We start from the raw sequence: 24,505 nt of genomic DNA on the forward strand, positions 1-24,505 counted from the left end.
TAGTTCCTGATTACACAGCATAACTAATTATGGTACATACACATAACTAAATTGTATATCTAAGGCACTACTTTGGCCAAATCTCACATTTGATATTTTTTTGACTTTGCCAAAAATAAAGGGTATTATTTACAAAGCCTAAAACTTTCAATAAATTGATAAGCAAATTAATATACATATCAAGTATTTAAATGCAGGCCTCTGATGCATACACTTTTATAAGAGCAAACAGCTATAAATTTCTAGCCAAAAATTCCCACTGTTCTAAAATTTGTATATAACCTACTAAATATGTCTCATAAATTATGTCCTGACAGCATGTTATTTCTACTTACTGAAAATATTACTGTACTCACTAACATATAATTTTCTTTCTTAAAAGATCAGGAAAAACCCTGAACTCATACATGCCAAGTCTTACCGCCACACGGCCAGACACTCTGGAGCCCCACGTTGGCAACCCAAGAAGTAACATTTGCTCTGTTCGGCGATAAGCCTGTTAGGTTACCGGCCACAATCTTTTGTGCTACACATTACACAGTGACAGTAGGTGGTGACAACTATCAAGTGGTGTGCTTTGCTAATTCTGAAACAATGCACATTTGTGAAGGTAGCAGCTAATATTAAATAGATTTTTTTTCATTCGCTGAATATGTGAACACCGATAAATCTGGCACTTGATTCTAAATTCGCAAACTATAATTACAAACACATGTGCACATTACACAGCTACAGATGCACTTAAAATAATTACCTTATTGAAGATGTCTGCTTCTCCACAAGCTACTAGAAATAGCTGCTAGCTACTCGAATGCCATCGTTTTCCATGTGAAAACATTAATCAGAGCAACTTACATACTTGGAAAACCAAAGCAGATATCCATGTGCCTCACTTCTTCATTTTACCACCCTAGGAAATTTTATTCCAGTTTCCAAAGTAGATCTTGATTTCCAAGTGTGCCCCTTAGAACTCTGAAGGAGAAGATGCACACAATAAGGCAGAGGGTCCTGACCCATAGGGCTACAGCTTTCTTTTCAGGTTGGCTCCATTCAATTTATTTCTCATTCACTATCTCAGATTCTAAGATCACTTAACCATCTCACTCTTAAATTAATATTTTCACTAAAGAATATTTATATGATACACAGCTGAACAAAACAATGTGCTGAGGGTGTTAATCTCTGTAGAGGACGTGGGTTAAAGAGAATGGTTAATGGTCACAAGCATTGACTGGAACCCAGAAATCTGTCTCCATGAAAGTCAATGTTGTTCAAAGTGGATAGACAGTTACGGGCCGGGCACCAGCACCACTTCTTTTCTAAGGACACACAAGTGGTAAGTGGCCGTGCGTGGGGCCAATATGCAGTTTTCATAGCAGAAGAAACACTCAGAAAGAGATGAAAGTGGTTGTTTTGGGGAAACACAACTATTAAGAGAGTGGGTGAGGCAGGCAGGGTCTGTTTTTCATTAAAAACCTTATTGTACTTTTGACTTTTCAAATTAGAAGGATTACTTTTTTTAAATCCTCACCCGAGGTTATGTCTTCTTTAATGATTTTAGAGAAAGAAGAGATAGACAGAGAGAGAGAGGGGGGGAGAGGAAGGGAGGGAGGGAGGGGGAGAGAGAGAGAGAGAGAGAGAGAGAGAGAGAGAGAGAGAGAGAGAGAGAGAGAGAGAGAGAAACACTGATAGGTTGTCTCCCATATGCTCCCAGATCAGGGATTGAACCTGCAGCCTAGGTTATGTGTTCTGACCAGGAATCAAATGCGCAAGCGTTTGGTGTACAGGATGACGCTCCAACCAACTGAGTGAACCATCCAGGGCAAAAGGATTACTTTGTAATAAATACAAATTTTTTATATAATCTCAAACCAATTTTAAGTAATAAAGTTTCTCCTATATAACAGGCCCTGGGGTACACAAAATGAAATACAGAATAGGACTTCATCTCTATTACCAAAGTTCTCACAAGCAGAGGGCAAGCAGAGAACCAGGCCCCTCAAGTATAAGTGATGCTGGGGGGGCCACTTGGGGCGGGGCAGGAGGCCTAGCATTCCCAGCTATTCCGACGACGTGTGTGTTGCAAATGCTGCAGATGCCTGGTACCCGCAGCAGAACAGTCAAGAGGAGAGAAGACCAGACCCTTACCAGATCCTTAGGCTCTGCCACTATGTAAGGAATCTCACATCCTTGATGCAGGCTCGCAAAACACTACCCCAAGAGTTTTAAAAAGAGACACCAAAATAACAGACATGAAGGTACTTAAGAGCCGTAACTTGTTCAGCCATTTACTATTCTGCAGTTTTGTTCTTCCTTCCCTTCTTTCTTTTGTTAATTTGTTGAAATATCTTGCCCCTGGTGTGCTTTAGAGTGCAGCTATGTTATGGAGTAATTTCTTCCTCCACTCCTTAGGTTTCTGGGTAAAGGCTTGAATTAAAAATACACATATGCTTTTTTAAAGTTGTGGATCCCCTTCCTTGGGAATAAGATGCCAGGCTCCTCTGGATAAGAGTCTGTCACACCAATAAAAAATAATCAAGTTGTGCCCTGGCCAGTGTGTCAAGTGGTTAGAGCATCGGCCTGTACACCGAAGGGTCTCAGGTTCGATGTCCAGTCAAGGACATGTACCTAGGTTGCAGGTTCAATTCAGCTCTTTCAGGACGCGTGTGGGAGGCAGCCAATTGATGTCTCTCTCCTCTCTCCTCCTCCTCCTCCTCCTCCTCCTCCTCCTCCTCCTCCTCCTCCTTTCCTTTCTCCATTCTTCCCTCCCAATCTCTCTCAAAATCAATGGAAAAAATATCCTAGGGTGAGGATTAACAACAACAAGAAAGAAACAACTTGAAAATTCAAAAGCCCAACATGCAGAATGCAAATGGCTCTGAATAAGTAGTGTAGTTTAACCTCAGTAGAAGAGATAAACCAAACATACATGAAAAAGGTTAGACGAAATATAACAAAGGGTTAAAACTGATTATATGCCTTAAGGTGGCAGAATTACTTTATTTTTTCTATTTCCTATAATAAACATTATAATGGGAGAAAAATAAATGTTAACAAGTCTTCTTTATTTTATTATTTTAAGAAAGCCAACACAAGAGATCATAATTAGAAGGGAAACAAAGAAAACATCAGACTTTCCTTCTTCAGCAGGTCGCAAGGGTGCATCGTGAAAGAAAAGGGGCTTTCCTGAGGATACATGGCAATTCAATAACTGGTATAATTGGTGAAAAGTGTGCTATTTGAGCTCAAATCTCATCTTTGCCACTTACCAGCTAGGTGACCTTGGGCAAATTATGTAACATCTGGGGCTTTGGTTACCTTATCTAAAAACACAGATAACAACGGATCCTTTTTGCCAGAGACATTGAAAAGTCTGTGGGGGAGACAGTGCATGTCACGTGCCTAGGCCAATATTTGGCACATACAAAAAATTCAAAATAAAGAAAAATTTTTTCCTAGGAAAAAGAACTGCGAGTGTCATTACCATCTCACTACCATCATCTGGTATTCACTTATTCGCCTCTCTACGGTCTCCCCGGCGTTTTAATCTCTATCTGTGTGCACTATGAATTGTTGGGAACCACTTCCAGTCACCAGCCAAGAGGCAGAACAATTTTTCTTGACTTGGTAACAAAGTATTCACGGGAATAAAAATCTTGTGAACTACTCATTCCCAAAAATATGATCTATAAATCATAATTTCAGCTTTCTACTACAGCAACTTGTTCAAAAGAAAACTAACACCCAGAACAAATGGATTCACACTTATTGAAAACACCTCCAGGTATTAGGAAGCTGACAGAAAATATAAGTCTAGAAAAGTGACTGGTAAAATCTGTACAAATTAGAAGATCTTTTTAAAAATATGTCTCCCTTAACCCCACTTCCAAAGCTGGATGCTTTCCAAAAATATCCTCTACTGATGGTTTAAAAACAGGGGGGGGGGGGGGGGGGGAGGGGAGAACAGTTTATTGTTATTTATTTTGTTTTTTAATATGTTTTTATTGGGTATTTTTTAGAGAGGGAGGAAGAGAGAGGGAGAGATACAAACATTGGTGAGAAAGAAACATCAGTCGGTTGCCTCCTACACAGCCCAGCTACCCGGGCATGTGCACTAACCTGGAATTGAACCGTGACCTCTTGGTGCATGGGTTGACACTCAACCACTGAACCACACCGGCCCGGCGGGACATTTTATTTTTAAAACGGAAAGGATTCTTCTCTAAATCTAGTTTATAATTTCCCTTCCTGCTTCCCCACTGCTAGAAAAGAATACTCCGAAATTCTGGGTAATTCATAGTAATAGTTCTCAAAAATTCTAGGTGATCAGCTTAGCATTACCTTTACCTTCCCTGACTTCCTGATGCTCTACAGTTTGCGTGTATCACCCCCTCCACACCAGGAGCAGAAAGGTGTTTGTTGTGCAAGCATGACTATTATCAAAGGTCAGGAGTCACTCAATACTTTTGCTAGGAAAGTATAAATGGATGCTGCTATCTACAAGAAACAAAATATGAAACAATAACGTCACTCAATAATGGCCATCTGATCTCAGAGGGTCACGCCAGTCTATCTCTAAAAGATTTATGATGGAATATAAGCCTGACAGTTGCCTACCAGTCTCTTTCCAAGTTTCCATCTAACAATTTTTATTCCCCTCAAGTCTAACAAGTAGCATAATTGTTATGCTCCTCCTGTGTAGACTGACAGATGAGAGACTCTTACTCAACAGCCAGTCTCCCTTTACTTCTCATAAGGTAATGCACACCATGGCACTTATACTCCAAAAGTAATAAGTGAGTATTTCTGAATTTCCAGAATCGTCACAGTGCCCTGTGCTTAAACTTGAGTTATGTCAGATGGAAATTGGACAAGATTTTCCTTCCTGAGGGTATTTAACCTAAATTATCACTAGTTCATATAATGAACTATAGGAATAACCAATTTTTACAATGGGCCCAGAAGTTCTTGTATGCTCATTTTGCTGATGAGGAAATCAGAACTCGGAGAAATTAAGTGATCTATCCAGGGCCACAGAGCTCTGAGTGACAATGTCAGCGGGGCACTCAAGTGGTTATTTGGCTACAAAGCCTCTACTCTACCTTCCAGGGCACTGAGCAGGCTAAAAGTGTTTGCAGAAGTCCTAGGATGCTTTGTAATGTATTCTAGCCTATACTTTGGTTTGGGGATGAAGAAAAGGATGTATTAGATCCCATCCATCAGTCCGCCTGGTACAACTACACAGAAAACTGCAGTGGGAATTCCTAAATTGATACAAGTGGAAACCTCCATGCCTCGGCTTTCCCCCTCACAAACAGAATCCCTGCTTCTGAGTAGGTGAGCTGTACTCTTAACTCCCTTCTGCACTAAATTGTAAGTCCTGAGTTCTATTAATTGTTATAGTTACAAATTTCTTTTCGGTTCTGCAATGATGTTCCTCCTTCACATCAGATGATGACCAACTGAATCCTAAATTCATTCATTCAGTACATACTTAATAAGTGCCTACTATTATGTGTCAGGCTCTGCGTTAAGCACTAAGAAGATGCGATAAATAAATACTTGCCATAAAAAAACCTCGTCTTATAGATGAGTTAGAGTCAAATGTTATAACTGACGTCAGGCAAAAAGTGAGAGTTGTTGGTCAAAATCCACTTTGTTTCTTATGAGTGATTTTACTGACGTTCAAAAGAACTAGAACTTTTTTAATGCCACTGAAGCTAATTTTCCTTTAGAACTATCTCTATTCCACAGTTTAGTAAATCACATTCTTGAGGTGGCAACATTCTATGAGGTTTCACATTAGTATTTAAATCATTCTTTCACAAACAATTTTAGGGAAAAAGAAAAACTAGTAAGAAGTCCTATATTTCCATGTGAGAACACTCTTTAACTCCAAGTCCTTTGATTTTTCTTTTCTTTTTTTAAAGTCAATTGCTATGCATAATTCATTAAGAGAGCCTTTAGAATGGCAGGAGTGGGAGAGCTGGTGAACAATTTGCAAAATACACAAAGAAACAACCTTTATACTTCTTCCAGAAGCAATTCAGCAACACTGAAACAGCTACAGTGTATGAGAAAAAGCACTGATGATGTGAAGGGACCCCAATTCTATTCCTGCCCTATCTGTACCCAAAAGACAGCTTTGGGTAGATCATTGTCATCTCAACGCCTCAGTTTCTTCATTTCTAAAGTAAGGACAATACTTGTTTGCCCCATTTATACCAGATAGTTCTCATGAGGAGGCAAACACTATACTGAACGGGAAAGCACTTTGGAAAAATATGACATACTACATAATGGTCACACTCATTATGGAAATCATTGAGATTTAGTGAGGGCAAGACAGTGACTTTTCTATAAATGTTTAAATAGCTTGCATATTTTAATCCCTATTTCTGTCTTCTCTCACCAAAATTAACTTGGAATTTTTTTTAAGGAGTTTGCCAAAGCAGTCCGTTGTCCTCTTACTGCATTATTTTTAGAAATTATCTCAGAGAGTCCATTTGAATGCAGAGGGTCATTTTTAGACAATAGAATCGTTGCATATTTATAGATACAGTCCCTGTTCAGTGGGAAACTATAATAAAGAAGCCTTATTTCTTGGTTTTTAAATGTTAACACTGAAAGTGACCAAAATAGAATTTTTTAAATTCAGAAAAGAAAAACAAAAAAAAAAATTTTTTTTAACCATAATTTAAACTATTCTGAGGACAAAAACAACTGGAAAATCTTTTACTTTGCCTGTTCCTTTGTCAAAATGCCCATATTTTCTGGTCCATATGAAAACTGAACAAGGGTGATTTCTTCCCTAACCTGGTGGCATACACCAGTGAACCTACCCAGCAGCTGCTGTGTCAGAGGAACAAGGATGTAAAATGATCTTCTGATGAGTAACTTTTATTTACGTGAAATTGGACAGGGGTGGAGGGGTTCCAGCTATTTTACTGGAATGTACACAGATTAAAACCAATGACTTGTATGCCCTTCCAAATTAACTCCACTTATAAAAACTCTCATTAAATGGAACATAATTTAATTCTGTATTGGAACTACTTGTATTTGTTATTCCTCTCTTGATGAGCAATTAGTTCTATTATTGCTTTCCTTTCCTGATCTACTTACACCTAAAACATAATGGAGGTGAGAAACAGTTATTAAATCATCTTTGGCTGACTTTTCTAGATCTAAATAAATCTCCCTCCACCCAAATCCTGGACACAGGGAATTGGACAATACAAATAAGATAAAAATTACAGCTTTTCACTTTATTCAAAATTCATAATTGACAAAGAGACATATAAAAAGATGTTCAACAGCACTAGTCACCAAGAAAATGCAAATCAAAACCGAAATAAGATTACTTCACATCTATTAGAATGAAAATAAAAAAAAGATAGTAGTAACAAGTGTTGATAGGGATGTGGAGAAAATGAATGCTCATAGACTGCTAGTTGGACTATAGAATGGTCCACTTTAGAAAAGTCTGGCAGTTCCTCAACTGGTTTAACAGAGTTATCATATGACCAGTAATTTTAACCCTAAGAATATAGAATATACTTTACCCAAAGTACTGAAAACGGGTATTCAAACAAAAACTTGTATAGGAATATTCACAGCAGCACTATTCACAATAACCAAGAGGTATAAACAACCTAAATGCCCATCAACTGATGAATGGCTAAACAAAGTGCGGTATATTCATACAATGGAATCCAAACAATGGAATATTATCCTATTTAATAAAAGAGTAATATGCAAATTAACCACCACTCCCCTACACCCAAAGCCACGCCCACCAGCCACGCCCACCAGCCAATCAGAGCGAATATGCAAATAAACCCAACCAAGATGGCTACGGCCACAGAGAGCAGGAGGGAGGCTTGGGTTTCCCCGGCAATGGAGGAAGCCAAGCTTTCCACCTGCCCTTGCCGGCCTAGGTCTCCACTCAAGGCTACAAAGTTTCAATGATAGAAGATACATAAATCCAAACAGAAATGGCAGCAGCCACAGAGCTGGAAAGAGCAGGAGGCTAGGGTTGCCCCCGGCGATGGAGGAAGCCAAGCTTTCCGCACACCCTGGCTGGCCCAGGCCTCCACTTAAGGGTACAAAGTTTCAATTACAGAAGATACATAAATCCAAAAAAAAAAAATGGCTGCCGCCACAGAGCAAGCAGAAGGCTTGGCTCCGCTCCAGGCTACAAAGTTTCAATTGTAGAAGATAAATAAACCCCAGATACCAGGGCCTCCACTTGGGTCACCAGGGGGCATGGCTGGCCTGCAAACCACCACAGGCCCCTCGCCCAGGCCGCCCCACACCCCAAGGGAACCCCCACCCTGATCCGGGACACCCTTCAGGGCAAACCAGCTGGCCCTCACCCGTGCACCAGGCCTCTATCCTATCTAATAAAAGAGTAATATGCAGCCAAAACCGGTTTGGCTCAGTGGATAGAGTGTCGGCCTGCGGACTGAGGGGTCCTGGGTTCAATTCCAGTCAAGGGCATGTACCTTGGTTGCGGGCACATCCCCAGTGGGAGGTGTGCAGGAGGCAGCTGATCGATGTTTCTCTCTCATCGATGTTTCTAGCTCTCTATCCCTCTCCCTTCCTCTCTGTAAAATATCAATAAAATATATTTTAAAAAAAAAAGAGTAATATGCAGATTGACCATCACTCCAACACACAAGATGGCTGCCCCCATGTGGTCAAAGATCCTGCCCCATGTGGACACAAGATGGCCACCACAAGATGGCCAGCAGGGGAGGGCAGTTGGGAGGGACCAGGCCTACAAGGGAGGGCAGTTGTGGGCAATCAGGCCTGCAAGGGAGGGCAGTTGGGAGGGACCAGGCCTACAAGGGAGGGCAGTTGTGGGCGATCAGGCCTGCAGGGGAGGGCAGTTAGGGGTGACCAGGCTGGCAGGGGAGCAGTTAGGCATCAATCAGGCTGGCAGGGGAGTGGTTAGGGGGTGATCAGGCTGGCAGGCAGAAGCGGTTAGGAGCAATCAGGAAGGTATGCAGGCGAGCAGTTGGGAGCCAGCAGTCCTGGATTGTGAGAGGGATGTCCGACATCCCTCGAGGGGTCCCAGATTGGAGAGGGTGCAGGCTGGGCTGAGGGACACCCCCCCCCCAGTGCATGAATTTCGTGCACCAGGCCTCTAGTCTTATCTAATAAAAGGGTAATATGCAAACTAACTGTTACTCCTTCACAAATATGGTGGCGTCCATAGCCACAAGATGGCAGCACCCAGTCCTCTCAGCCCCACCGGAGTCCCCAGTCTCAGGGGGCGGCCGCTGAGAGTGGGCAGCGTGAGCGGCCTGGCAGAACGCTTGCTTCATTGCCATAGCAATGAGGCAAGCGTTTCATCCCAGCCACGAAGGGCCTCTGGGCAGCGGGCACGAAGCGGCCGGGGGGTGGGTGGGGGGAATACTTGCATTGTCACCCCAGCAACAAGGCAAACATTCCGCGCCTGGCTGCGGATGGGCCTCTGGCCAGGCCGGGGCACAGATGGGCCTCTGAGCCACAGAGAACCTCTGGGCAGCTGGCGTGGAGCGGCCAGGCCCCGCAGATAGCTACTGGCACAAGGATTCGTGCACAGGGCTACAAGTCTACACTAATAAAAGAGAAAGATGCAAATTGACCGTCACTTCGCGACACCCACCAGCCAATCAAGTGTGAGTATGCAAATTAACCCAACAAAGATGGTGGCGGGGGCAGCATGCATACAGGCGCAGAGCGGCCGGGCAGGGCAGGACACCTGCTATGAGGGGGAGGGTGGGGGGCAGAGGGAGCTACAGGAGCGGCGCTCCAGCCGGAGCAAAGACTGAAGGCTCAGCCAGAGCGAAGGCCTGGGTCCTGGGTGCCAGAGGAAAACTGGTGCCGGCAGCCAGGGGAAGGAAGGCCTATTGCACGAATCTTCGAGCAACGGGCCTCTAGTTTAGGTATAAAGAGGGAAAAAGCATTTGTCCAATTATTGCTGTACCTGTATTGCATGACATTTTCACTCATTCCTTAAATACATATTTCCTGATAGTCTATTTGTAAAATAGAGAGATGGTTGTTAAAACATTTTATGTGAATATTGTATTCATTTTCAGTTTTTGCTTATTTATCTTATTACTGTATTTTGGGAGTCAGTTTTATTTAAAATATAGTGATGAAAAAGCCATAAAAATGTAATAAGCTCCATATACTATACTAGCACTCAAAAATTCTGAATTTATGCTAAAGTGGAAAAGTGCTGCTTCCTTTTTGTAATCAAGAGCATTAAACTCTCCAAAATCCAGAATGGACACAAATGTGTTGTTTGTAGGTCTAAACCTAGGTCTCTATGCTCAATCTGCTCATTTGGATTCACAACTTCCTATTTGTATTTTTACACATTTAATACACTTATTAGTAATACTTCCTATTTCCATTTTCCCATGAAAGGTTAAATCTCTCTAAACATAAATCAAAACAAATCAAACACATGGGTGAATGGGTAGATCTCTTTAGAAGTACTCACTAAACCACATGAAATCGCTGATCTTTGACCATTCTTAACAGACAAAAACATCACTGTCATATGTTTCATCCTACACTTAAGAATGATATATTTTCTCTCCTGCACTGCTGGTGGGAATGCAGACTGGTGCAGCCACTGTGGAAAACAATATGGAGTTTCCTGAAAAAGTTAAAAATGGAACTCCCATTTGACCCAGTAATCCACTTCTAGGACTATATCCCAATAAACCAGAAACACCAATCAGAAAGGATATATGCACCTCTATGTTCATAGCAGCACAATTTACAATAGCTAAGATTTGGAAATAGCCTAAGTGCCCATCAGCAAATGAGTGGATTAGAAAACTGTGGTACATCTATACAATGGAATACTATGCTGCTATAAAAAACAAGGAACTTTTACCATTTGCAACAGCATGGATGGAGCTGGAGAGCATTATGCTAAGCGAAATGAGCCAGTCAGAGAAAGATAAATATCACATGATCTCACTCATATGTGGTATACAATGATCAACATAATTTGATGAACAAGAATAGATCCAGAGACAAATGGTAGGGGAGGGGCAGGGGTTAGAGAGCAACCAAAGGACTTGTATGCATGCATATTAGCATATCCAATGGACACAGACACTGGGGCAGTGGGGGCTTGCCCAGGGTGGGAATGGCTGGGGAAGGGGCACAATTGGGGTAAAAGCAGACATATGTAAAACTTTAGACAATTAAAGAAAAAAAAGAAAGGAAAAAAAATTACATATTTTCTGAGTTGGGGCTTAAAATTCGAATTGTTAGCCAGCCCTTGATCCTCATAGTGTTCCAAAAGTGCCAGCACCAGAAGCCAGGGACCAGGGTTCTAATATGGATACTGTCACTTGGGTTTATGACCCTCAGTAAATTATGCTCAGAGCCTCCATAGCTTCCCTTCCTGAAACCTGAGACTCAAACACCTGCTTGAATTTGCAAGGGTGTTGTTGGGATGTACTGGTATAATTCAGGCTTCATAGATTGAAAGGCTTTTCACATGTAGGACATATTAGTTTAAATCTTGCTTATAATACTCTGCAACATGAAAGTATAGAAAGAACTTCTTTGTTTTTTAATTGGATTAGATGAAAGTTGTACTCTAGCTCCACAATGACCATTTCGTATCCTTGGGGATGCTATGCTGCCTAACTGTGCTCCTTAACTTGTCTCATCTATAAAACTGATAATGAGGGGCCAGTCACTTCTTTGTGCTCCTGCTAATTGGCTCCTGGCAGGAATATGAGCTCACTGTTGTCAAATGCTTTTTAATTTCTTTATAAATTAAGAAAGCTGTAAATATGAATCAGGACATAATAGTGTACTAATTCTTTAGATGTCCACTACTACCTGGGTTTTTTTGTTTGTTTCATTCTGTTTTTCTTTGCTTTTTCTTCCCCCAATGCAATCCATGATCAATGAAAAACTGGGCTGCCAATTTACAACTTCAAACATACCCAACACATTGTCTGTGCTAAACAACTTACTGAATGAATGCCCTCTGGATAATTAAAAAGAAGTCCCTTGGAGATTTCCAAGTATTTTGCGTAGTTCATTTCCTGCTTTGTATTTTCTGGCTGTTTCCAATTTTTTTTAAGAGATGATTTTTATTTGTTCAAATTAGATGCCTAAAATACGTCTCTTACAGTCCACAACATAAAAATGATCCTTCACCTGTTACTCTTATGAGTAAAATCAGCCAACATATAACAAATTTGTCTTGGGAGCAGGGTCACACTGTGGTTGAAGAATTTATCACTGGGCTGCTGAGGGACCTTACCTTCCGGGCCCACCAAGGCAGAGGTGGTCCACTCCTCATGGACACAAACATCGCAGCAGTCTAAACCCCCTCTCATCTCCCACCCTTAGATTTGTGATGCTTTAAATGTGAGGACACTACTGGTGTGCAGAACCAGGTAAATGTTATCTCCTCTGTACGTACATTTCCTTCCCTCTGCCCTGTGTCTCAACAAATCATGTAAAGAACAATGCTTTTATGTGAGAAGCAAAAAGGCTCATGGGCATTTCAATAACTAAGTATTGGTTTCATGTATCAACCTTATCATTTTCTATGTAATGAAGGTTGCAATATATGGTGTCGTTGTGCAAAGCCTTAAAGACACTCTACTTAGATTCTGTGATAAACACAGACATCTGATCTACATATGCCCCCACATTTAATTGGCATCGCAGAAACAATTCACCAAATATTCCAAAGCAGCCTAATATGAGTGCACCACAAACATTTGACAAGTGTCCACTGATTCTAATAGTATCATTATCGTTTTGAATTCCACCACCAGTAATTTGCGCTATTCTGAGACGGCACAAATAAGATACAGATGATTAGAAATAAGTGCTTGCTGCTTAGAACACAATATTTAAACTAATACATCAAGTTGATATTTTACCCAAAGATGTATCAGATTTACCAAATATTTACCAGAAAAGTCTACTGATTCAAAATTGGATTCATTTGACAAAAAAAAAAAAGAGAAAAAGAAAAAAATGACTGAAACACCAGGTTTCCCAAAATAAATACAGCACAAGAATAAAAACCCCTATTCCCCTTCTATTAAATTTTATATAACACTGGATAATTTATCATACTACTTGATAAAATTAAATAAAAATAAATGATGATCATGTGACAGGATTTGAGACAGGCAACCAGGGAGGGGGAGGGAAGGAAATAACTGCTTTTGTTGTCAATATCTGGCTTCTAGGCATTTCAGAGTTAATACCGTCACGGGGAAACCTTTTTCATTGATTATAAAATAAAATGTGAGCTTTCTATGTTCAAATCCCATGAACCAAGAAACAAACCAAGCCCAATAAACAGAGAAGCAATCCAGTAAAGATCCTCCCTTGTCTCTATGAGGGAAGACTCAGAGCCAACGAGTCATTGCTTTCTACTGATTTTTAGAGAAAGAGAGAAATATTGATTTTTTTGTTCCATTTATTTATGCATTCATTGGTTGCTTCTTATATGTACCCTGTCCAGGGATGAAACCCGCAACCTTGGCACATTGGAACGATGGAACTAACTGAGCTACCGGGCCAGGACTACCACTGAATCATTTTTAATATCTAATTTTAGAATGCCAGGAGAATGTTTTAGAATTATTTGAGATTGTTTAAGAATTGAAAATGTTTTAATTATTCTCTTTTATCTTTAAATTCCTAGTCCCTAACACAATTTCTGATTATAGAAGGAAGGAAGGGAGCAGAGGGGAGCAGGAGGGAGGCACAGACATCTTCACCAGTACCTTATCCCCCAAGGAGATTAGAAACAGCCAAGTTACTGGAGGCAACAGGAAAATGCCTCCCCGAGAGTAATCAAGCAACAGCTGAAAGACTGGCATAAAAACCGAAACACCTTTTTTTCCCCCTTTTCTTAAGTACAGACACAATTTTGATGAGGAACATCATTTCTGAACCACTCTTGACATGCCTTGATACCTTTAAGAGCATTTTTGCATTGAGTCCAACGAAAGCAGCTAAAATGAAATATTTATAATGATCTAACTCCAACCACTTTTTTCACAACTTTATTGAGTTTTATTTTATACCATAACATTCACCCATTTCGAGTGTACAATTCAATTATTTTTCAAAAATTTACTGAGTGGTACAACCATCACCTTAAATCAGTATGAGAATATTTTCATGACCCTAATAAGATTCCTGATGTTTATTTACACTAACCCAATTCCCATTCCCATGCAAGCACTCATCAACATTCCCTTTTCCATAGAGATTTGCCTTTTCTGTGCATTTCATATAAATGGAATAAGAGGATACACTGCCACTTTCTAAATATGTAACTTTAGTGAAGTCATTTAATTTTGCTATGCCTCATTTGCCTAACAATAATCGTACCTACACCTCACAGAGCTATTATAAGAAATAAGATAAACCATATGAAATGCTTAGGACACTGGCTGACACATATCAAGTGCACAATACACTAACTGCACAGCCGTTAAGACTCTACTACTGTTTGCTTGTAATTCTACTACAGGGGCCTCAAATTCAACATGGCCCAAATGAACTCCCTTAGCTCTCCCTTCAAAACTGCTTTCCTCCTCTGTCCCTTCACACAGGGAATACTGAGTGTCCAGACCATCATCAAACACTTCAAAAAAGTCCTAAACTCTTTCTTACCCAATTCTCACATCCAGCCTGCAAGCTCTAGAGTCCTCTCTACTCCCTTGAATTTGCCTCTTTCTCTTCATTCCCTCAGCTTTCGTTACAGCTCACATTTTTTTCCTGATTTGGTGCAAACGCTTCCTGCCTGTTCTCTCTCCCTTCAACTGGGTTTTCCTCTAATCTATCCACCCTACTTCTGTCAGAGGATTCTCTCTTAAAATGCAAGTCTGATCATTTCATTCTCCTGCAAAGGCTCCCTGCCTAGCTTTCAATTTAGCTCCTCCGCTTGTCACCCAGGGCCCATCAGAAACTAATTTCTATCTACTTCTGTATTTCCATCTCTGGCCAGTCTCCAGAATACACCCTTGGTACTGGTCATTCTAAACAACCTGCAGTTTTCTGAATGTGGGAGTCTCAGGGCTTCCGGGAAGCTAGCCAATTTCCAGCACCTCCAAGAATGCAATTTGCCTTTCCCAAGTCTTAGCTTAAATATCACTTTGTTTATTAGATTCCCTGGATCACCTAGCATGATTTGGAAATGCTTCTTCTGTCTAGAGCTGAATGAGGTAATATTCAAAAAGATGTTCTCACACTGCCAGCAACTCAATGAGGTCACTCTTTTTGAGCCCAAGTTCAGCATCACTTGAACTTGGTGAATGGTTGGGAAAGGGAAAGAATGGAGCAGGGCGGAAGGTAAGTGGTGAAGGGAGGAGAAGCAGAGAGAGGAAACTAGGAGAGGAAAGAGAGAGAGAATATAAAAGGGCAGGAAGGGAGGAGGAAAAATAGGTCAGATAAAGGGTGCTGAGGCCAAAGCATGAAAGAGAACAGGAAGAAGGGGCATGACCTACTTCTCTGAGGGGCGACTTTTCCTTTGAGCATGAGCCTTTAATAAAAATGTGAACCCTTTCTTTTACTCCTACCTGTGCTGATAATCACACATTTCTTCTTTCTATTCTTTTGTTTCTGCAACACTACCACTCACGGTGATTCTAGCTCTAAAGTGGAGGAAAATTTTACACACTTCCATCTGCTGGAGACAAAATTTCATTTCCTTTCTAAAGCATTCTCCATATATACTGTCAATCAACCAAGAGTTACTTTTCAGGTTTTCCATCCATTTTTATATTTTTCTTTTCTTTCAGAAGAATCCATGGAAAACTAGACTTATTTCAATATGCCATAAGTACCAAGGATATTTGTGTGAAAGGATCAGAGTTAAAAGATATATTAGAGATTATCCAAATCAGTGGTTTCCAACATTTTCTCCACTGACCACTATAAGTATACCCACCCACATTCAACCCCAGGCCTGGCTTTCAAATAGTTTCTATGCGTAACTTAGTCTTTTCACAATTTATCTTCCCATTTTATTAATCAAAAGTCAAGACTAACAATCAGATTTTCTGATCAATATAAGCCATGCAGTGCAAAGAACCTTGAATTTATATAATTATTGATTAAAATCCAAGACAAAACAAACAAAATCTCAACAATTTGTTAGCCTACATGATCCTGTGTTGGATAACTGTAAGCTTTGAGGTTTTAATGGAAGTCAATGATGGACTCTGATTTTGAATTTCCATGTCCTTTCTGGGCATCAACTACTATCTATAGCCAAACCCTTCAAGTTTAGAGGTAAAACCCCAAGAAATCTTATTCTACTTTACTTTTGATGACCCTTATTTTCTGCCTTCTTTCTTCAGAGGATCTTAATTAATGTCTCCTTGTCCTACCAAGGGTTCTCATCCTGCAACACACAGAGAATTTAAGGAATCCATGAACTTGGATGGAAAAAAAGGACATCTTAGTTTTCATTAGTCCTAAGGAAATTTAGCATTGCCTTTAATTATGAATAAAGCCCAAAAAATGATGGCTGTGATTTTTATCACCAGTAGGAACCACAGATGTTTCCTATCACAGTACAGTTATTACAAATTTCTCAAAAAAATCTTTGCACTCATCACTCCTTCGATATCATGACAGTTAATGAATCTGCCACTTGGTTTTGTTATTTAATGGGTCAACAGAAAAGGGCATATGCGATGACACAATGACTAGGAGTTTTAGTATTTTAATAAATGTATTTCCATTTTGGGCTTGTATATTTTTTTGTTTTATGCATTAAAGACCATTTTGGGGGAAAGAAGTCCATAGGTTTCACTAGATGGCCAAAGAAATACATGACCCTCCCCCCCCCCCCAAAAAAAGGCTTCTTTCAATGCAAATTTCGTTCAGATTCACCTCTTGATGAATAACAAGATAGGGCAATACAAAGTAAATACTTGCTTGAGTAAATGTGAAAGCTCACACAGTCAATGGGAGAAAAACAAAAGTCAAACTCAGATCTCCTGACCTCCTCTTTCCAGTGCTTTCACGGAGTGAAGGTCAGAAGCCTGAACTACAGAGACAGATACATGTGAGTTCAAATCTGATTCATCATTTCATGGCCCGAGGATCTTAGGTAAGGGGCTTAACCTCACAGAACCTGTTTTCTAGTTCATAATAACTGCCTTATGGGTTAAGAGGGTTAACTGAAATAAAATATGTAAAGAACTTACTATGATATTTTGCATATAATTTAATTATTAAAAAGATACAATAATCTACTTGATGCCTAATTATCTTTTACATAGTTTTCATTATACTATTTCTAAACTGCTTTACCATTTTCTAAAACTTCTTCATTGCCAGTCTGATGGCATGCCACATAACCCTCAAAATCCGAGCCTACCTTATTCTCAAAAGAACTCACGGCCCAGCAAGATCTGAGGCTAGGTAGGAGCACCATCTCCCTGATCCTTGCATCCATCCTCAGATTACTGTCAGAAAGGTCACTACTACGTCCATCTGTGAATTCCACAATATTAGGTCACACCACTTCCTCCTGCCCTCATTATGTGCTAGGCCAAGGATCACCATCCTAGGCAGGTTGCTTCTTCTTCTTTTTCTTTTTTTTTTTTTTTTCATCTACATTAGCCATGCTGAGGACACATGCAAAACTCTACATTCCCAGTTTTGAGGTTTCCATCTAGAATTCTAACAACCTGAAATTTCATCCATGAATCTTTTTCCAGTCTCATCAATTATTCTTCCAGGTCCCCTCTGTATATTCTCATACCTCAGCTAAGTGTTCAGTCATGTAGGAAATCAAAATATGTGGTAACTGTCCATCACGTTTTTGAGACCCTTAAAACAAGAGACCACATGATTCACCACTTGCATGTCATTCCTCTAACATAGTGCCTGATAGACTTAATGGAAAATTAAAGTGCATGACACCGAATTGGATTTCATGATCATAATAATCCTAAGAGATCAGGAATTACTATCCTCTTCAGAAATAAGCAACCCCACATTCAGACAAGTTGCTAACGTGACCAATGTAATACTTCCAGAAAGTAAAAAAAAAAACAACAACTGAAGAATAAACCCAAGCACATCCACTAGTCAATGATCCATCATACTTGGTTTTAACTTCTCTCTTTTTTTTTTTTTAACTTCTCTTAACAAAAAATATTTAGCCCATTTTCTCAATTTCTTCTTCTCTTGGAGAACTAAAACACACAACTTCTAAATACTTCTCTTTTCAATGCATTATCCCTTTATCATGTTCTTAATGATCATGATTCATTCAGATCTTGACTTAGTTACACAACAGGTGAACTGGAGTGACTTGAGATGGAAGCACAAGACTGCCAAGGGAAAAAAAAAAAAAAAAAGAAGAATCCTCACTCGCAGAAGCAAGAATCCACACCTAGGCTTGTTTATAGCAATCACCCCGGACTAAGCAAAAGAGATGAATGATGACAGCCAGATCTAGAGGAGCAACAAAAAAGAAGACTGCAATATACTCTGAAACTTTGTGGGAGAAAACAGAGCATCCATGTTGGAAGCCACATTTTCCCTGACATTAGCTCAAAATGACCACTGTGATTAGCACAGATGTGTAGATTAAGACATGACATGAACCCCTGCCAGAGGGAACTGCGTCTCAACGAAACGCACAGCACCAAGCAAACCTCTAAATATGAAAGGTGCGATGGGAGGGGAACTTCACTGTAAACACTGATTTTATGATATAATTTCAACAGTACACATTTTCCTATTACTCCCTGAAGTATTTCACTGATACCAAAATACCTCCAGGCCTTACATAATGTAAGTGCTGCCTGGACACGTTCACGTATCACCATCTCTTTGGCTCACAGCAACATCAGCAATTCACCACTTGCATTTTGAAAAAGTTACAGAATTGCGATTGGCCTACAAGTGCCACCAACAAATTTACTGCCTCTGTGTTATTTGTAAATTGGTTGTTTTTTTTCTTTGGCTTGTGGCAAGTTGAAGATTCCATATAAATGCATATATATTACATATCTACTCATAATATTTAACATTAGGATTGAACTTCCCCCAAACTCAGAATATTATGATACCCTTTAAATATTATGTTTGATTGACTGTGTCTCTCCTAGAATAATTTTTTAATAGATTTCACTAATTCCAGGTCAAACCTTTTTACATAAATGTCTGCTTTTACAGAAATTGTTTACTACCTGTCTTACAAATTAAGAATTTTTAATAGGTTCTTATTGAAAATCAAATTAGCATATTGTTTTTGGTGTTTTAAAGTAAAAAAATAGGTACCTGTTGGTTAAAAATACAGTACATTTATCAGGTCCTACAATTTCATTTTACATGCATTGATAATTAGTTATTTTTCAAATTTGCTACTGAAAATAACACCAAAAGCAGCATTTTCCTCAATAAGAATACATGTACGTATTACTTTAAATCTGCAAACCAACCTTTGAGCTACAAATTTTGAAAAGCCAGGTATTACTGTTTTGTAAAACCCCCACTTCTAGCCCCATCAGCCAACCATATTTCTAAAAGTACAAGAATCATATATGACTATGCAGTAGGCACTCTTGGTCCTGACACTGATTTTTCTACCTGAGGACAACCATATCCAAACTGCAACTATTTGACAAACAGGGACTCTCAGAGTGCGGATGATGGCAATCCAGTTCAAAGCAGAAACATATGCCCTTTTTCTATGCCAGTAAGAAAAAGATTGGTATCGGGGCAGTACATTACTGAGCACATTTTAGCAAGGTTGCCTCCTGGGGAGCCCAAAGAACATAAAAGCAGGAAGACGAGGCTGTCAACAACCAGGCAGTGACGCAGAGTCACATTGCAGGTGTCAAAACCTCAATCCCAGAAAATGAAGCCCAGTGCGCAGACGGCAGGAGAAAATGGATACCAGAAGAATACCAAACAGCTGCTTAGAGCTGAGCCAAGGCAAGGCAGATACCCACCGGGAGGTCAAGCAAAACCCTGGGAGAGCACATTGAAGCCGAGCCTGAAACAATGTTACAAAGCAGCAGACAGCTGGGCAACAACTGCTTGGAAACACAGGCTTGTGGCTACAGAGGCAGGGGGGCAGGTTCACAAACAGCCACGCAAGCATCCTGGAGGCCGCCCCTCTGAGATGAAGCAGCAGGCACTTCCTGCAGGCCCAACGTGACCGCCAGGGCTGCGTGGCAGGGGCCAATGGCGCAGACACATACAGACTTACTCTGGCAGGAAACACACTTCTCACCAACCTGCTCAGGATCGAGGGGCAAATCGCGTACCGCTGGCAGAGATGTGGGACCATGCCATCTAGACACTTACTGCTGTCCTGGACTCCCGGGCAGCACTGCCAAGTTCCTCAAAGAATCACCGAGCAGTACTCACTGTGGTGTCGTCCAAGAGAAAGGGAAGTTGGTAACGTTTTACATCGGTAAGTCTGACCTTGGGCTTTAACTCCTAAATTACATCTTTGATCTGTCTGTCCCATCTAATGTCAGGAAAACCCTGAAAGTGCCCGGATACGCTCTTAGCAATCTCAGTAAGGTTTCTAGAAGAATTCTAAAAGTATATTTGTCCATTTAGATCAGGCGATGGCAAACCTTTTCACTTAAGGGCCAGACAGTAAATAGTTTACGCTTTGCAAGCTCCAAAGTGCCTGTTGGAACCACACAACTCTACTACTGTAGAAAGCAGCCATAGACAATATATATACAAATGGGTATGGCTGTTTAAAAGCAAGCTACAGGACGGATTTTGCCCAGAGACCATGGTGCCCATACCCAATCTGGATTATAATCCAAAATACACACACACACACACACACACACACACACACACACACACGCCTATATAAATGGTCTACTTCATATGGGCGACCACCTCATAACGGAGTAAGGTCACATGACTTCTAAGATTGCATTTATGATCAAGTTGGCACCAAAGAGTACTACTCAAACGCTCAAGGGCACTAAGACTAGACTAGAAATAGACTCATGGGCTTCATAGGCATCTGTGGACTCCCTCTCTTCCCAGAGCACCTTGCTTTTCTTTCTCACAGAGCCTCTCTTTCCTGTGGTGAACCTATTGCACCTGATGTGAGACAGGTAAACCTGCCTCTTCCCCACTCAGCTGCCAGACCGTAAGTTCAGCCACATGCATGGCCCAGGTCTAGTCAAAGTGCCCCACCATTCCCCTAGCCTGGCACTGTGCTTATCCCGAGCCAGGAATAAAATTGTAACTGAAGTCAGGATAATCAAGGGCCTCCGTGAGGCATGTCTGAGAGAGCTAGGGAAGAAGCCATCATGGCCACTATCACCAGGATAGCCAGACTGAGAGCGATAGGAAGTGTTCGTGGCCTCATCACAGCTCTTGCACTAGGAAAAGCAAGAAGATCTACTTTCCCTGAATGGGCTTATGTCACTTACAACCAAGAGTCCTTCTTATCAAAATAAATAATATGCTAGCAAAAAGCAAGGGTCATCGACACGTATCCGTAACCGTTCAAAGCAGCAATTCAGGCACACCAAACTCCAAAGCCCCACATCATCTCAACTCTCCTCTTACTCGCTGAGGGAGCCAGGCACATCCTTCCAACTCCTTCACCCCAAACTGATCTACTGTGTGCTTCCTTTTCTATCCACGTGCCCAAGACAGAAATCTGGGAACCGTCTTTAACTCCCCTCTCTCCTCCAAGCCTCCAGCATCAGCTGGTCACTAAGTGAGATCAAGTTTTCTTCGCCTTTCCATTTCTAATACACCCAGTTTCCCTTTTTACTTCTGTCCCCACCTTATTTAAACCCTGACCACTGGTAGGAATACAAATCCTCTACAATAATCCTACAGATCATACATAATCCTACATAGCCAATACAATCCTATAGCGGACACCTTTCTGGTCTCTCTGCTTTGGATTTCACCCTACTTCAAACAATTCTCCAAATTTCATCGTGGAACAAGGCCTTCCCAACCTGGCTCCTGTCTACCTTGCCAATTCATCTATCTTCCCTCCCCGCCCCTACCTTCTCCTCTAGCTTTGTGTCCTGGCCCTTTAGACACCAGGCCTTTCTCTTCCTGTACATTTCCCCCCTCATATTCTTCCCACTCTCACATCTTTAATAAATTAATTCTTCCTTGTTCAAGTCAGCTCTCACAGTGCCTCCTTCACCTCTCCTTCCCTGTCTGTGTCAAGTGTCCCTCTTACCTACTCAGTCAGAATCATAAGCATGTCTCCGTTTTAGACAAACAATTTGTTTACTTGGTGTCCCCACCAGACCCTAAGCTCCTTAATATTGTGGACTGCATCTTCTTCTTGGGTGGGCGCCCCCAATATTTAACATGGTTCCTGACACAGCTAAGCATTTACAAATGCTTGCTAAAGGGATACAGGAATACTATTCATGCTATGAGCTAAACCGTCCCACACTGATGGTTTCTGGAGAGATAGCACATTTCTAGATAAGGGTGGTTTTCACGCTTTTAAATCAAAGGCCAATGCCTATTTGAGCTAATTTCCTGAATTTAAAATAAGCCACATTCACATCTTTCTCCCAAACTCTGAATAGAATTATCATATTTTTACACTATAATTTGCAGAAATCAGACTACTTAAAGGGTAAACATACCCTTGCTTTTTCTTCCTTCCCATCACTTCTAGTAACAGCAGTCATTTTGGTGCCTGGAAGGTAAGTGCTCAGAATACACAATAAAACAATTCACAATGTCATTGCTAAACACTGTTAAAACTTTTGATTGACATGTGTTGAAGGACAATTATCTACTTATAATTTTCGCTGCTTTTTAAATTTCCATTCATCTCCTTCCTTTTCTATTATCAAGGTTGATAAAGAATAGAAGTTAGTTTGTGAAGAGTGCCAATGAATTAGCAGCAACTGATGTAATTTTCGGGGGGAGGAGAGAGGATCCTTAAAATACAAATAATTTTCTTGAAGTAAATGAAAACCAACAGTATTTTACAAAGTTAATTTCCATTTACTCAAGATTTTGAGGGAGAACACCATTCCAGTTTTCAATTATAGCTGGAGTGTTACTTTGGCCTACTTCTACAAATTTCCGCCTATCCTGGTGAAAGTCTTTCTGAACACATAAACGGCTTGCAGGCAGACACAAAGAATTCCTTCAAGTGCAGTAGGTAAGCTGCATGCAAAACATTTACTCTGTTTTTATATAAGATGCTTAAAGAAAAAACAACTGTGCTAAGTGTTTGTGTTTAAGTTTTTAATTGAGGTTTAGAGAACAAGCCAAATAATGTTCTTATCAAATCCATTGATTTACAGGAAATCTTTGAACTTGATTTTCAATTACTTTTCATAAACAATGATGAGACAAAGAGAAATAAAAATGAAAAATTTAACTTAAGATTATGCTTAGTATTAAAAACAATTTTAACTTTCAAATGACATTCATGGTCTCATCTATAAGGCCTCTGGTATACAAATAAACTGTCCAATTTAACATTAACTTTACTAATTCTTTCAGGCTTCAGTTGGAAAAATAAAACCAACCCCCAACCCCAAAAAAATAAATCCTCAGAATTCAGATTCCAAGTACACAACGATGAGCATATGGGTATTTATTATGGTAGTCTTTTTTTTTTTTAAAATACAAGCAAGCTGCTATTTTATAACTCACACACCAAAAATTCAGCATGCAATCAAAATATATTGAAGAGTTTTTTAAAACACTACAGAGCTACCACCACAAACAGAGTTGAATTCAGCAGACTTCCTCCATTCTACCAATGATTCACCTCTAGAAGCTAGCAACCATTTGCTGCTCTGATTTCAGTTCACTAAGGTATCCAACAAAACGACCCGTCTTTCACTGCAGTGCCTGCTTTCCCCCCCAAAAAAAGAAGTTCCTCCAAATCTCTGCATAATCATCCCTCCTTGATATCATAAAAGGAAAGCAGCGTAAGCAAGAAAGGAGCAAAATCTTCAAGTCAACTTTTCTCAATTGCGCCACAGTGCATTTTATAGGGATATCATACTTACTCTTCCCATCCAATCCGTCGCCCTGGAGAAATCCAATTCTTGTTTTTCGTTCAGTTCTAAATATCAACCGCTGAGGTGTGTCTAATAAGGTCCTAAATGATTGGTTTCTTGTACTAATTTAAATTAATTCCAGAGAGTTGTGAGCCATCCTGCAAAAGACATTTGTTGTTTTCCTTTGCTAAATTAAAAAGAGTATGATTGATTTTTTTAAAACCCATCAGCAACAGAATCTGGTTTATTAAAATACTGGGTGAATTTTCACCTGAATATTCTCAAAATGTTCCAAGGAACAGATGTGCACTAGAGAAAACTAAGCTGCAGTCCAACAAGAACCAAAAGTGTTCTTTTTGGGGCTGCCACTTGCTGTTAGAATTTAGTTATCAATAGGACCGGAGTAAACATTCCAACTGAGAATAAGGTAACCCAAGAAATAAAATGATGATTGTGACTGAGTTGATAGGGTTTGT

At 40.3% G+C, this 24,505-nt stretch overlaps 1 protein-coding gene across 3 annotated transcripts in view; it reads right to left on the minus strand.

Annotated features, from left to right (window-relative positions):
- Positions 1 to 24,505, minus strand: part of TMTC2 (transmembrane O-mannosyltransferase targeting cadherins 2) — a 450,431-nt gene that overhangs the window by 409,496 nt on the left and 16,430 nt on the right. Inside the window, exon 2 of one of the 3 annotated variants that reach the window (XM_080660476.1) lies at positions 16,338 to 16,417. The exons of the other annotated variants lie outside the window; for them this stretch is intronic. The gene's annotated coding sequence lies outside the window, so the exon portion shown is untranslated. The remainder of the gene's footprint in view (positions 1 to 16,337; positions 16,418 to 24,505) is intronic. 3 annotated transcript variants of the gene reach the window in all.

Source organism: Plecotus auritus, assembly GCF_963455305.1.
Source record: "Plecotus auritus genome assembly, chromosome: 3".
In the NCBI taxonomy this organism is placed as follows: domain Eukaryota; kingdom Metazoa; phylum Chordata; class Mammalia; order Chiroptera; family Vespertilionidae; genus Plecotus; species Plecotus auritus.